General features: G+C 39.9%; 1 protein-coding gene across 2 annotated transcripts in view; it reads left to right on the top strand.

The window, feature by feature from the left end:
* The window catches only part of LOC109542558 (protein phosphatase 1 regulatory subunit 12A), a 28073-nt gene that overhangs the window by 376 nt on the left and 19299 nt on the right, over nucleotides 1-8398 (top strand). The gene's annotated exons all lie outside the window — the stretch shown is intronic.

The raw sequence follows: 8398 nt of genomic DNA, 5'->3' as shown, positions 1-8398 counted from the left end.
GAACTCTGAATATTCAAAAAATGTTTACATTTTACTGCCCTTAAGTGCGCCCCATATTTATTTCAGTCTCGGGCATCGTAAAGCTTTAATCCGCCCCTATGGGACTACTATATGACATCTTTTACCTTTAAATGTTTTATGGTTTTTAAAGAAGAATTTTCTGAAGAACGTCTGTAATAATAAGTAGGTACATACCGGGTGTCAATTTGAAAACTTCCCATCCTTAATATCTTTCTTGCAGTTGAAAATATGAAAAATCGGATAGACCGGTAAATTTTATTTGTAAGGGGGCACAATATTTGGAGCCTCCTTGTTTCAACCCCTTAGGACGGGTAGATGTCACCGTTAGAAACTTACATGAGAAGGGGGGTCAAGTGGCACATCGTTTTAAAGAGCGTTCAATTCTCTTTACATTAGTTGTTACTTTGTTGATTTTTGTCCAGAAGTTTTCGAATAATCGCGTTTCAAAATTAGAGAAACCATTAAATTTGCCTGCATTGAGATTTTGGTTTCAGATTACTGTTTCAACAAAAGTTATGTCATTGTGTCTCCTTTTAGTACAAATGATTAGAAGATTCGGTTACACTGTTAAAATCGTTGAATAACTGGAAGGAATATTTAAACTCAACAGTTACTGAGAAATTTCCCATTCGACCTATCAATAATTAATACCTAGCGATGATTTCTTTCAAGTTTCTGTAGTCCTAAACGGACCGTGTAGACCGATGATTTATTTCAAGAAACAGAAAATTCTAATTATATTCTCAAATTGTGTGGCATTTACGGCTTGACAATATCCAATCAATAAACTCTTCTTGCATCTTTATAGGTAATTTTTTTGCCATGTTAATTTCTCGAGGTCTGTTGAGTTTAGATATAGATCATGGTACCTGAATCATACTTAGAATAAAAAAATAGGTGCTTCCATTTGAAAAAGTGAACTTGATGCACTCAACATATTTTAGGTCCACTCTGAATGAATAAATTTGGTGTAAAAAATCCCCTTTCCACATAAAAACTGACGGACTCAAACTTTTTTTCAAAAAAACTAGCGTTAAATGTTCAATGAATTTAGATATTATTTCTGGGACTGGCTGCAATAAAAAAGTTTTAAAACGCACAGTCCATTTTTCGATGTTTATGCTGTATCTAATTATTGGAGCTGCCAAAAAAGTACAATTCGCGAGTTCAAGAGTCAAACTGGCGGCTAAATTTTAACTACACTTTAACTGGTAAAATTTTTATACTGATTTTAATTAGATGCCATTGTGATTTGTTTATGGTATAATTTTGTTTCTGGACGTAAAAACTTAGTTTTTAAAAAACGTTAATTTTTACAAACCAAAAATTGATTCTTTCAACAGCGAACTAACTACCTTAACTGTTAACTTAAGACTAATTTCCTCATGCCGAATGCGCAGCTTATACAGGGTGTCCCAAAAGTAATGGCACAAAACAAAATGGTGGATCCATGGGGTGAAAATATGATTTAACACAACTTACCTTAGTCCGAAAGTTGACGGTTGCCGACATACAGGGCGTCAAAGTTACATTTTAATTTCAGTTTTTCCTTATTCTTCGTTGAACGGCGCTGCATATTTTAACGAAATTTTGTATACAGGGGTTTTTGAGTATAAGAAATCCAAGTCTATCATCAGATTTGCGTTTTGTTAGAAAAAACTTGTAGAAAAAACCACTTACGGCGATATCTGGGCAAAAAAAATTGTTTCAACTTTTTGGTCACCCGGTATTCTGACTTCTAAGTTGGTTGAGTCTAATAGCCTATTAATTTTGTACAAAAAAGGTACTTAGTCGATGTCCAAACATGCCTCTGTTTACGAGATATTTGCGATTACACCGCAAAATGCAGTATTTTCAAAAAATAAGCCACAATAAGTATCTAAGTGAAAAAATATTTACTAAACATCATTCTTTAACACTAGGATCTTTTCATCTTAATCACTAACAATAAAACATTTATTTTCTACAGCAATTGCTCAAAATGTCCCCCGTTAACTTCAATACATTTTGAAATGCGTTTATTGAGGAATCGTCTATTTAAAAAAAAACATATTTTCATTTCGAAATCATTCGGCGGCATTCATAATTTTATTTATCAACTTATCTCGGGTGCCTACCGTTTGATCGTACACTAATGATTTGAAATAACCCCAAACACAAAAATCTGATGGGTTAGTCAGGACTTCGCGCCGGCCAAGCCCAAAACTTCCACGACCTATCCACCGATTTCTAAAATGTTGGTTTAGGTAATTACTAACGGCTCTAGCAAAATCGTCCTCTAATAAATTCTGTACCGACGTAAAATGGCAAGGATGGAAATTTTCTTGCTGAAGAATCCTATAAACTGAAGACTTGCTTACACCAGTTGCAGTTTCCAATCGTCTTGTGCTTATTTCTGGATTTTCTCCAACACGAACCACAACGTCTTCCTCTTGATCTGGAGCTGAAAATATTAACTTTGGTCCTAAAGTTTCCCCTAATGGACGGTAGATGTCTCCGAATAACTTGAAATTCGGTTGCCTCCTATTGGGATACAATTCTAAGTAATGCAGTTTGGCACTGCGTCCACAAAAATTTTGCTGGACTAAAACCAAAAGGCATTTTAAATAATTGAAACCAAAACTTAAGTATGTAGTGGCACTAGTGTCACTTTGACAGACACCAAGTAAATCCGTGTCTCTGCGTCACACTACTTGACATGCATTGTAAAATGTCCTCACAATTCTGCATTTTGCAGTTTAATCGCAAATTTCTCGGGAACAGAGAGAGGCTTGTTGGGACATCGACTAAGAATACCTTTTTTGTGCAAAATTAATAGGCGATTAGACGCAACCAGTTTAGAAGTCAGAATACTGGGTAGAACTCAGAATACTGGGTGACCACAATTTTTTTGCTTTTGCTACAAGTTGATCAAAATCTGATGGGACATTTGGATTTCGTATGCTCAAAACTCCCTGTGTACCAATTTTCCTGAAAATATGCAGCTCCGTTCAAACTAGAATAACGAAAAACTGAAATTAAAATGTAACTTTGACGCCCTGTATGTCGGCAACCGTCAACTTTTGGGCTAAGGTAAGTTGTGTTAAATCATCATATTTTCACCCAAGGAATCCGCCATTTTTTTTTTGTGCCATTACTTTTGGGACATCCTCTATAGTGATTAAATGCTGCATCGACAGTTATGGATTAAAATACACAGTGGTCTGCGTAAGTGGTCATATAACTGTATAATGAAAATTTTAACATTTTTGCTCTCTCAAGCGATACAGGGGATAATTAAAATATTGTTAATTTCAAAAACTAAATATGAAACAACATACAAGATTTTCAAGAAACGATGTGCTGGAAATATATAAATGTCGTTAATGAAAACAAGCTGATAGCATAATTTTCTGCGTGTACACAAAAATTTAAATGACTACCGCTGTTATGGAGCTGATAATTCATGCTTTCATACTTTAATGTTGTTGATAAATTATAATATTAGTGCTAATTAATCTTATTACATTAAATTGTTTTGTATTTGGTAAAACAATATAGTATTTTCCAATTAAATAAATAATTAAATTAATATACAGGGTGATTCAAAATTGGGGTCATTCCTCTGGAGGTGTTATCTGGCGGTGTTTTTGTACAGAAAAATAGTAAAAGAAATTAATTGTTATAAAAAACTGATAAATTAAAACTATATCAGAAAGACGGCAACCATGTTTTTTAAGGTAATCTGCCTAATTAACATTAAGTAAATACCTGTTGCTTTGCAATTATTAAAAACTCCGGTAACTATGGAATTATACAGAAAGTGACAATAAAATAGACAAGGATAAACGGTGTAAATTCAACAAGATTCGATGAATGTCCAACGTACTTTTTCGGAATGTCAATTATTGTCCTCATAACCTCAAATTTATGTTTACAAATAAACATGCATTTGAGTCTTTAACTCCAAATAAGTTAGTACCTGTGTCAATCATCTTATTACCCACTCTTATCGAGCAGCTTTTCGAATTCGATTAATTAACTCCTGCTCAATTTGTACCGGTGTTCCGTAAGGCAATGGTTTAATTGTGTTCTTGTGCTCTGCGTATTTTACATCTTCTTCTTTTTCTAGTGCCTATCCGTTACCGAATGATGGCAATCATAATAGCAATGATAGTTTTATATCAATATACAGGGTGGTTTTTTAGTGCGATAGAGTTCATTATTTTTTATGGTGTTGAACTTTCGAAAAATAGTTTCATATAAAAGTTGTTGACGCACAAAGTGCGCACATTTTAAAAACATCTTATATGATACAGAGTGTCTCAGAAAAGCGGGGCAAGATCAAAGTGTATTTTTTTAAATAGAACTACCCATTTTTCATTAGCTCATGGGATGCAGCTTGAAACGCTGCATATGTACCGTAAATTGTTTTTTTCTTACTTGCAACGTTGGCAGATTATCGCTATTTTAGTAAAATTTTGCTTAAAAACATGACATCTAAAAATTTATTGTAAAAGCAAAAAAAAACAGTTAGAGATACAAAAAAATACGTCTTTCCAATCACCACAGATCCGTTAAGAATTCTATTGAACCAAAATATCAATACATTGCACAGGGTGTTAGCAATGTGGACTTCAATCTAAAACTTTTTAACGCAATATAACTTTTGTTTTTCAATTCCTAGATGAAGAGGAAATAAACAAAAAGAATAAGAAGGCTGTTACGACTATAGTAGCCGCTAATTACACTGACGATTGGCATTTCAAGTACTTCTCACAATACACAAAGACTGTGAGAATGATGGCTTGGATATTTCGTTTTATACACAACGCCAGCCAACGTATTTGAAAAAAGCGGATATCTGACAGCGGAAGAACTTGATACTGCCGAACTATTTATATTTAGAATCATACAAACAGAAGCTTTTGAGGAAAAATATATGAGATTGAGAACCTTATATGTGTTTATCGACGACGATGGTGTAATTCGATTGAAGTCACACGTTTCCAACAGGAAAGACCATGAACTGTATCGGTTTCTAATTGTTCTGCCGTCCAACCATGTCGTGATTGACAAGCTTGTATTTGACACTCACAAGAAACTGTGTCATGTAGGCCCACAAGGGATGTTGAGTCATCTTCGTGAGAAATTGTGGATTTTGGGTGGCAGGCGATACATACGAAACATTATCACGAGATGTGTGGTGTGCAAGAGACATGCGAGTAAGCCTTTTCAAACACCAGTGCCACCGCTGCCTCTGGACCGAGTTCGAAACGCAATAGCCTTTGAAGAAATTGGAGTAGACTTGGCTGGCCCTTTGCTATTGAAATCTTCCCAAAAAGTATGGATCTGCCTGTGCTGTCTATCGTGGAGTTCATCTTGAACTGGTAACCTCTTTGTCCACCCGTTGTTTCATGCAGGCAATGCGTAGATTTGTAGCGCGTCGTGTTCGTCCAAGAATAATTTATTCTGATAATGGGACAAATTTCGTTGGAACTGATAACTTGATTGGAAAACTTAATTGGGAGGAAATTGTAGGGAATGCGTCCATAGAACGAATAACATGGCCTTTCAATCCACCAACTCTCTCTTGGTGGGGCGGATTCTGGGAGCGACTTATAGGATTAGTAAAACAGTTGTTACGCAAAGCGTTGGGTCGGGCTTCCCTCCAGTATGAAGACTTATTGACATTGATGTGTGAGTGTGAAGCAATCATCAATTCACGCCCTTTGACGTACTTAACAAATGATGACAGCGAATTGGCACCATTAACACCAGATATGTTTATTAAAGATCAAACTGAAATTGGACTTCCTGAATTCGATACAGTGGATCGGACTGATGTGTAGAAGGTGGCTTGCATTCAAAATATTAGAGAAGATATGCGTAGAATATTTCGAAACGAGTATTTAGGACAGTTGCATGCATTTTCACGAAGTAAGCCTACACGTCATATTTCATTCTCGTCGAGAACGATAATGACAAAAGGATAAACTGGCCTATTGGAAGAATCTCTGAGCTATTTCCGGGAAGAGACGGGACAGTGAGGTTAGTACGCGTCATCACCAAAAGCGGGCAGTTGTTGCGACCTGTCTAGCGGATTTTTCCACCAGAAGTGATTGAACTTGACAGTGCGAGACCATCTCGAGAGGAGTTGAAGAATACTCTAGAAACAAGAGTGAAATTGCAGAACGACGACCAAGCTGAATCTACGAAATCAGTGAACGTAGCAATCGGGAGTGTTAACACTAAAAGCAGAGTACCCGTTACGGAGGGACAAGAAATAATTATCGTTCACCAACGCTAAATTCAAATTCCTCACATGCACCAACTAACCACCCCGTTACGCACCTCTTTTTCCCTGTCTCCGATAAGCTTAATTCTGTAACCATTTCATTTATTCATTAATTTTAATGTAAGCAATAACCAGTTTTAATAAATCTTCTTAAAAAAATCCATTCAAAAAAAGGTAAGTTTTGTCTGTCCCTTGAATTTGAGACAGCCCTGTATCAATTGGTACAATCTTAAAATAAAAACAAATAAAATTTTGTTTACTGAAGTCCGGACGGCTCAGTTCCCTGGCCTCTGCGACGGCCGCCTTCGTTTGCTCGAACGCAATGTCTGCGTCCGTCGTCCACCGGAATCTCTTGCCATCCCCATGCAGCAGATCGGTAAGAGGTGCTGTGAGAGCTGCGAGGTCCGGGATGTGTTCGCGCAGCCAGTTGCAGGTCCCTAAAAATGACTGAAGGGTCCTTTTAGAATGGGGACGTGGAAAACTACGAATCTGATTCAGGTGTTTTTCCTGGGGCTGAATCAGATCACCTTTAAGGTGGAACCCAAGATAGTCTAGGTCCGCGCGACACACTTGGCACTTTTCCGCACTAATCCGAAGCTGGTGGGTCCGGAGTCTTTCGAAGACTAGGCGTAGGTGCATTAAATGTTGCTCCAGGCTGGAACTAAACACAATTATGTCGTCCAAATACACCTGCACAACCTCGGAGGCCATCATCTGTTGGAAAGTCGTAGGCGCGTTTTTCAGTCCAAACGGCATAACCCGGAACTGATACGTGGCACCATCAGGGGTAGAGAAGGCAGTAAAGTGTTTACTGTCCTTGGCCAGGGGGATTTGCCAATAACCACTACGCAAGTCCAACACCGTGTAGTGGGTGGCATTCGCCAACGACTTCACGGTGTCTTGAATTCGCGGTAAATTAGCCGTCGCGTTGGCGGTAACGTCATTCAGCGCGCGGTAATCCACACAAAACCGTGGCGCTTTTCCCGGTCGTTGCACGAGCACTGGTGGAGACGAAAAAGCGGAGTTGGAAGGCTCGATGACTCCGGCCTTCAGCATCTCATCGACCTGTGCATAAAGTACCTGTTTCTTGGCGGGCGTCATCGGATAACATCGCTTATTCACCACTTTGTCGGAAGTGAGTTGAATCCGATGACGGGTACTCCTTGTTGTTGATTGGGAGAGCCCCACCTCGAACCGGTCCCTAAACTCTTCCAGAAGCTGCCGTACTTCTGGCGGGTGCTCGGGGCTTAGCTCTGGGAGAGACCCGGAACTTACTGGTTGGGAGGTCGTGATGGTCCAATGAATTGTTTGCCTCAGTTGACGCCCAATGTATAGGCATCCCCTGCTTAGGTCCAGTGTGGCTGCTTGCGCGGTCATCAAGTCCGTGCCTAGAATCAGAGATGGGCCCAAATTGGGCACCACTAGGAATGATATTTGATACATCTGGGACCCGATCTTGACCGGCAAAGTAGTCTGCCCTGCAACGGCAGCCTTGGATCCTGTGCAAGCCATCGCCAAGTCAGGTATCGGTGCTGGTTGCCACCTGCCACTGGGTACTGCTTCCGGACTAATAATGCTCTTGTCCGATCCTGTGTCCAACAAAGCTTGAAAAGTGGCCCCGTTGATATTGACCGCTATGGTGGGCCGAGACGTGGCTTGGTTCATAGCGCACGATTGGGACTTACTCGGCTAGTTCCCGGGCCCCGTGGGCGTTTCCCGACTCGTCTGGTCCTGACGTTGACGTTGTTGATCGTCGCTGATTTTGCGCATCACATAGCGCCAGCATCCTTGGAGCAGCGGGAGCCGCCGTCCTTTGAGGGCACCGTTTGTGCCAGTAATCACCGCCGCACCGCTGACAGTTGATAGCGGGTCTAGATCTGGGCTCTGTAGTGGCAGCGGCGGCAGTCCGTCGCTGCACCTGTTGGGAGGCGCCTGGTACCTGCGGTCCCATTGGCCGAGGGTGGGTTGGAAAACATGCCCTACCTGGCATTTTTTCCAGATTGCCCTCGACTTCCGTGGCAATCTCGATCAGCTCTTCGAGGTCAGTGGAGCGCCATGGTCCGACCAAGCATTGCAACTCTGGGCGCAGCTGCCGAAGCA

The sequence above is a fragment of the Dendroctonus ponderosae genome, unplaced genomic scaffold (assembly GCF_020466585.1).
Source record: "Dendroctonus ponderosae isolate FM_Combo_2020 unplaced genomic scaffold, Dpon_F_20191213v2 Dpon_F_20191213_3, whole genome shotgun sequence".
Taxonomy (NCBI): Eukaryota; Metazoa; Arthropoda; class Insecta; order Coleoptera; family Curculionidae; genus Dendroctonus; species Dendroctonus ponderosae.
Note: the sequence above shows the minus strand (reverse complement) of the source record. Positions and strands in the feature narration are given on the sequence as shown.